Source organism: Aotus nancymaae, unplaced genomic scaffold, assembly GCF_030222135.1.
Source record: "Aotus nancymaae isolate 86718 unplaced genomic scaffold, 86718_ANA_hifiasm-v0.15.2.pri h1tg000072l, whole genome shotgun sequence".
NCBI lineage: Eukaryota > Metazoa > Chordata > Mammalia > Primates > Aotidae > Aotus > Aotus nancymaae.
The window spans coordinates 17,856,050-17,862,016 of NW_026988487.1; the positions used below are offsets into that span (position 1 = coordinate 17,856,050).

Below are 5,967 nucleotides of genomic sequence, written 5' to 3' on the forward strand. Positions count from 1 at the left end.
AGCTGTGTGTGCACGTGTGCATGTGCTTGTTGTCAATGGCCTTTAATTTCTTATGCATACTACTCCCCTGTTTTGCACTTACCCATTGTATTCTTTGGAGGACACAACTAGATCTGTGACATTGTATATCCATCATCTCTCTTCACTTCAGACTGAGGGTGGAGACTGCTGCACTAGAATGAACTGAGATCACAAAGGATTGAGGGCAAGGTGAGGGGCACAGATGTGAGGGTATTAATCCAGGGAGAGGGGAGCTTGAAAGTAGACAGTGTTGCCCAAACTTGCAGGGTAATGAGGTCTGCTGCCAGCTTCTGGCTTTCTCCCTATCCACCTGTGCTTGCCTTTCCAATCCCCATCCCCAACCTTTGCTTGGCCCTAATCTTCCCTTTACCTGGCTTGTGTAGATTGCTATGGCTCTTGGCAGTGTTGAGGCATTGTTTAGACTCCTATGAGGAAAGGCGATTTTTAAAGTTTAAGCACCTCTGCCATGATTTATAGGAACTAAAGCAAAAGGTATCTGCTTGCTCTTTGAGTATAAGAATTGTAGCATTTGTTATCTGTGTAGCACTTTTATATAATAACATGTGTAATAAGTGTGCAAGTGTCAAATGTATAATCTGGTCCCAACTGTGGAAAAAAGACAATTATAATAGGTTTATAAAATCAATGGGAGGCAGGTTTGTCCTAAGCAGGTCCTAGTTGGACTTTTCCCTTTAGTTTAGTGATTTTGGGGTCCCAATATTTATTTTCCTTTCACGGTACAATAGCCTGTTTCATCAAATGCCTGTCGTCATTCCTTTAGGTGGTTTATGGTTTTGTTTTTTTTTTTAATTCATCATTCAACTTGAAGGTCGCTTATGTTCCACTTGTACACGAATTCATAGAAACCATGAGTACTGGGTGTTGGATTAGACCACAGCTCTTCACTGTGGGAAGTGATGGTGGCTCATACCTGTAATCCCAGCACTTTGGGAGGCAGAGGTGGACAGATCACTTGAGCCCAGGAGTTGGACACCAGTCTGAGCAATATGGTGAAACCTCATCTCTATTAAAAATACAACAATTAGCTGGGTGTGGTGGCACGTGCCTGTAGTCCCAGCTACTTGGGATTCTGAGGCAGTAGAATTGCTTGAGCCCAGGAAGCAGAGGTTGCAGCAAACCAAGATTGTACCATTGCACTCCAGCCTCGGCCACAGGAGTGAAACCCTGTCTAAAAAAAAAAAAAACACAGTAAGGAGCAGAAAGGATAAATGGGATGACATGGTCTAGATGGGGGTTGAGGGGTGGGCGGGGAGCCTGGGAAAGCCTGGGTAGGTGACATGAAGGAGAAGGTCCTAAGAATGGGGAAGTGTTCCGGGCTAAGGAAACAGGCTGAGCAAAGGCCCTGAGGCAGGCAGGACAGTTCTTGGATTATTGGGGAAACTAAATGAAGCTGGGACAGCTGGGCTCTAGCAAGCAAGGAAGAAATACAATAGGAGAGGAAGCTGGAGGGAAAAACTGGGGCCAAGAGATGCAGGGCTTGGTTTTTCCCCTAAGTTCAGAGGGACACCACTGAAGAATTTTAACTAGAGAATTGGCATTTTTTAAAAACCATCAGATCTTTGAGACTTGTAAAAAAGAAAAAAAGAGAATTGGCATTTTACTTAGGTGTTTTGTTCTCAGACAGGGTCTTTCTATGTTGCCAGGCCAGTCTTAAGTTCCTGGGCTCAAGCCATCCTCCGGCCTTGACCTCTCAAGTAGCCTGGATTACAGGCATGTACCAATGAACCTGGCTTTATTTTGTTGTTGTCATCATTGTTTTTGTTTTTATTTGAGATATAACCTACAGCAAAGTGTACAAATCTTAAGCACATCACAAAGTTCTACATATATACACCAGATTAAGAAATAGTATGGTCCCATCACTGACTTAGTTTTTAGACCTCTGTTGCTGCTGGATCAAAAAGTGTGGAAATGAGACAGTTAGAAATGTCCTGTGTCAGTTTCATAGGGAGGTGATGGTGGTTCAGATGAGGGTGAAAGTAGAAGTGAGAAATTTGAAATGAATTTTGGAGAGAGAATAGAATGTGCTTATGGAATGAATATGAGCGTGAAGAAAATGCTGATTCCTGTGTTTGGGGCTTGGGCATTGTGGGCAACAGCAGTGCAATTTACAGAGATGGAGAAGACTAAATGCAGGACAGGTGTTTTGGGGAGCGAAAGAAATTGAGAATTCCATTCTGGACATGCTCATGAATGTGCAAGTGAAGATGTGAAATAGGTGGGACTGGGCCCAAAATACAAATCTGGGAGCCATCAGCATCAAAAGGCGATGTATAGATCAACAGGAATGGGTGAGATTACCCAGGTAGATAGGGTAAAAAGAAAAAGAGAAAACTATCCAAGAAAAAGACTGAAAATTCTGATATTTAATATCAGAGAGTGGAGGAACAAACAAAGGAAACCAAGGATAAATCTAAGAAAATCAGGAGAGGGTGGGGTCACGGAAGCCAAGAGGGAGAACATTGTCCAGACTGGTGTCCACAATCCTGGCGGAAATGTGAGGATATTTATGTCCATTTGGTAACATGGAGGTTATAGTGATCTTGAGAAATCATCTCAGTGGAGAATGCTGGGCATTAGCCAGATTTGAGCAGGCTGAAGAGTGAATGGGAGATAGTTAATAGAAACAGCATTTTTTAAAAATGGTGTTGAGATGAAAGGTGAAATCTAGTTTGAAAGAGAAGAGGGACTCAGGCTGGTAACTGGAGAGTCACTTGGTATAAAGAGATTTTTTTTAAGATGAGGGATACTAAAGCTTAATTGTTTATTGGTGGGAATTATCTAGGATAGAGGGTGATATTAATCCAGAAGAAAGTAGAGAAAGCCAAAGGACCTCGAGAAAGTAAGGGGAGATGAGATACAGAGTAGAGGTGAAAGAGGAGAAGATATATACACATTTTGGTGGGGTTAGGTGATGAAAAGAGGGAGTTAGTATCTCTTTCTAAATGGAACAAGTACAAGCAGAACAGGGGCATGGGAGGTTTGAAGATTCCATATGAAGTTGTTTGAGGAGTGAGAGAGTGAGAGCTGGACACTTATTCACAGACGGATGACCAGGAATAAGTGCCTGTTTGAGATTTGTGATCATGAATCAAAAGCAAAGCCAGCCTCGGGTGACTTTCCCTAACTACATGCTCCAGTGCCAGCATGGAGAACACGGAGTTTGGGTTCTGCCAAGGGAGCTGGGAAGGAGAGAAGAGCAAGAGAGCAACTCTGTGGTGGCCTGTGTGATCCAGGCCAGGCGGTAGGACCAGGGGGTGAGAGGAGTGTGAATGTCATGGAGCTCAAGGGAAGCACAGGAGCTATCAGGCCTGTAAACAGTCTCCAAGAAGGAATTTTTCTCTCCCCAGCAACCTTTGACATTAGCTCACAGATGAGGGCACTTGCCTAAGAAGCAGTGGTGACACCTAGTGACCACTCTTTGAAGTGCGCTTTCTTGGTTTTAGGTTGTCAGCAGATCTGGAAGTGTGTGTTAGGTTCCACTTGGGAGGCACCAGAGCCCTCACTATTCTCTCCATGGTTCTCTCTTGCAGGACTCTGTCCCATTGATCCTGGGGGTTTCAAGAGGATGGAGAGGCTGCTGCTTAGGGGGGTAACTAGAAGTGGACTGAAGGTAATCTGGGCTGTTAGCTCCAGACCCCAGACCTGGGCTTCTCCGCTAGGTTCCTGCTGTCCTGAGACAGATCTTGAATCCTGTGATAGCTCTGGGTATTCTAAAGCCCTGCTTGGGTTTAGAAAAATGCCAGGTAGTGACATAAGCCTCTTCCAGCCCACAGTTGTCCTGGGGAAATGCCATTGTCGCTGACCCAGAACTGTGTGAGGACTCTCTTCTCAGCACCACCTACTGAAAGTTGACTGTCCCTGGAGTTCTAAGAGGGTCCCACTGTCTCTAGCTCCACTTGACCCAAGCACCGGGATCCGGCTTAATCTAGAGGGAAACGCAGATTCCTCCCAAAGTCCTTTTTTTTTTTTTTTTTCCAACTGCATCTAAAATTTTTGTGAATTTTACTTTAATTCAGTTCAGGATACTTGTAATTTCCAGCGTAATTTAATATTTGATCAGGGTTTATTTAAAAGGGTTAATTTCCATGGATTTAAAGGATTCATGGATTTCTTCCCATTACTGATTTCTAACTTAACTCTGTTGCCATTAGAGAATGGGATGTATATTATTTCAATTTTAATATTAATGAGTTTTGTCTATGACTCCACATATCTACTCTGGCAAACACTCATTGTACACTTGAATGTGAGTGTTTAGTTGTTGGGTTAAACTGAATACATAGACATATATATATAACTTTACTGTATTCAAATAAGTTCTTATCATTTGAAAAATCAATTACTCTGTTGGCTCACATTGGAATTATTATTTAGTTCATAACTTCCATAACATATAGTGCATTGATCTTGCAGAAAATAGAAAATATTGACAAATGAATCTGAAATTTCAAAATATTTATTGAACAAAAGAATAAACATAAGCCCCAAAGAAAATATGACAAACTTTATACGTAAAATGTAATTTTCCCCTAATTAATATAATTGCTTTCTGTTTGTGGTTTACAAGATGACTGATGTTTCCCTTCTACCCCTTTGTACCTATGTGTATCTAGCAGAAATGTTCTTAGCTCTGGCTACGGACACACAGAAACTTGCTATCGATGATTATGTTCAAATGTTTATTTGCTTTCCTCAGAATAAACTGGGGGACTGGCACTGTCTGGATTGATCACAGGATGGATAGGAAGCTCTGATCATCTTGAGTTTCACGTTTATGAGAAAAAAATGGACGCAGTGGCTCAATAACAGAAATCTCATTGAATGTGTAGATATGGCACCCATCACTAACATTATAAAAGGAAATGGACCTCATACCTACATCCAGGTAAATCACCACTCTGTGCAACTGGGGACTCACCCAGAGAAAAGTCAAAGGCATAGTGCTGGCAGCAAAGATCTGTCCTTTTCTGGAACCCACAGTCCAGAAGCCAACTTTTGAAAAAAGTACAATGTCCCCCTGTCGATTCACAGATTCCTTACAAATGCCCACATCCCATATTTTGCTGGTGCCCACATCCAGCTCCCAGTAATGGCGGCCAGAAGTGAAGCAACAGGTCCCCAGAATGCACAGTGTGGATGAAGCTTTCAGCCTGCTCTTTCCTGTTCTGTCTGAAATCCCCACATCGGATGCTCCTCAGGTCTTCAGAAATGGTAAGATAGTTGCTGGCTGTGTCCACATACAAGGTCATATCCATTTGAAACTTCTTCATCCTTGGGTTCATCCTTAGAATAGATTTCAGCTTGGGCTCTAGTTCCTTGATGATGGAAATCAGTGCCCTCAGCTTGTACTTGGGCTTGATGTCATTCTTCTGAGAGGCCACAGTGCATAAGGGGCATAGTACATCTTTCCCATGGGGTTCCTGCAGTGAATTGACGAATTGGAGGCAGCAGGCATATCCACATTTCAGTTGTACTGGTTCTTCAAGATCATTTAGACAGACAGGACATCTAATTACTTGTTTGAAGTGTTCAGCCATGGCAAAGGTCTTCCCTTCCCGAGTTTCCTCCCCTGGCCTCCAGCTGCTTCTGCTGACAGCTCAGATCTCTCTCTCTTTTTTTTTTTAAACTGTTTATATTGGTTTAATCCATGTCAAATGTAGTTTACAAAGGGAAAGGACAAGTACCTTTGTATAGAATATACAGACACAGCATCACACCATAGAGCCCACGGGAGGGTCGGGGAGACACTTTTTTCCCTGGGAAGGGCAGATCTAATCCCAGGAATGGTTCTCAGCAGAGGCTGGGTGGCCAGGAGCACTGTCCTCCAGACCCCATCTCAGCCTCTGCTTCAGCTTGGTTCTCGTTTCCTACCTCTAACCCCCAACTCCTTATAAAGAGCCCCATGAGCTAAGACTAAGGAGA

General features: G+C 43.1%; 1 pseudogene; it reads right to left on the reverse strand.

The window, feature by feature from the left end:
- Nucleotides 1–4,724: 4,724 nt before the first annotated feature.
- Nucleotides 4,725–5,582, reverse strand: LOC105715158 (ret finger protein-like 4A; annotated as a pseudogene).
- Between the last annotated feature and the right edge of the window lie 385 nt (nucleotides 5,583–5,967).